This window comes from Rhagoletis pomonella, unplaced genomic scaffold (assembly GCF_013731165.1).
Source record: "Rhagoletis pomonella isolate Grant_MI unplaced genomic scaffold, Rhpom_1.0 Rhpom_scaffold_00005, whole genome shotgun sequence".
Classification (NCBI taxonomy): Eukaryota; Metazoa; Arthropoda; class Insecta; order Diptera; family Tephritidae; genus Rhagoletis; species Rhagoletis pomonella.
In genome coordinates, this window is record NW_023458559.1 from 82295306 (window position 1) to 82296525 (window position 1220).

The 1220-nt window shown below is 34.8% G+C and overlaps 1 protein-coding gene across 5 annotated transcripts in view; it reads left to right on the top strand.

The window, feature by feature from the left end:
* The window catches only part of LOC118739704, a 26507-nt gene that overhangs the window by 20931 nt on the left and 4356 nt on the right, over positions 1 to 1220 (top strand). The window lies entirely within an intron of this gene.

Consider the following 1220-nt stretch of genomic DNA (forward strand, 5'->3'; position numbering starts at 1 on the left):
TTGCCACATTTTTCTCGATTATATGTTAACTGCTTGCAAACCTTAAAGGGGCCAAAATAACCCCGATCGAAGTCATAGGCACCTGTAAAGCATTAATATATGATTAATATGTTAAAAAGCTATCAAAAAATCTGTTTATAATTACCTGTCGGACTGTCATAATAACCCCAAATAGGTATTCCCACTGCTGCCGAGGCTAATGCAAAGCACAAAAATCCCAAACAAGTTACTCCAGCAGCGTAAAGGACATTTCGTGATTTGGCCATCTTTTAGGCATCTGCATAGTTCTATATATACACACAGTCATAGGTAGTATGTATTTGATTTTGTGTGATATTTTTTCAAGCTTGCAGCGACCTTCAAAATTAAACGCAATCCTTTGAAAATCAAAACGTTGCGAATATCAAGAGAGAGTCAAAAAGATGAGTGATAGATAAGTCATGTAAAAATAATATTCAAAATAATATTCTACAACTTCGATGGTTGGTGTGCTAGCCATCGAACTCGAGACCTAAACAGTAACAGTAGCTCGCGAAAAAATAAATGGTGACGAAAGCCTAATCTCCGAAGTGTAAAGTGTAAAAAACCTTGTGTGTAGCTTATTCGGTAAGACTTAGAGTTTTGAAAAATTATTATAACCAGTACCGAATTTGGGGCAAACATGCAAATACTATTTACTTTTAACATTACATGCTCTAGGCAACTACTAGGCAATAGGACTCATCTTTCTGTAGTGTTATGTGTGTACGCATGTATGTACATACATACATACATAGATCTGTATATGTTGCCCAAGCCGTGAGCAATGTTGTCGTTTTAGCCAAAGATTTTAGGGCTAACCGAATGAATTTCACGGTCTTCCACTAAGTCTGTAGTTGAAAGGTGTTTAAAAGCCAATAATACAACAATGCCTTAACTCAAAATGTTATAGAAACTCATTGAAAATCACAACCGGAAGGAAATTATTTATTTACGCTCTTAACGGTTTTTTTTAACCTGGTTATTGGTATTTCATTAATATACCTTTGTTATGGCCTACCCTATTTTTGTGTTAGGTATTTACCATGGCAACATTCTTACAGACACATACATAGAAACATTTCGAATAGCTTACAAAAGGCGCACTTACCAAGCATACATATGTACACATGTACATGCATAGATATATAGAGCATAACATGTACAAATATATAGTATATCGTTACCTTAATATAGAAAGG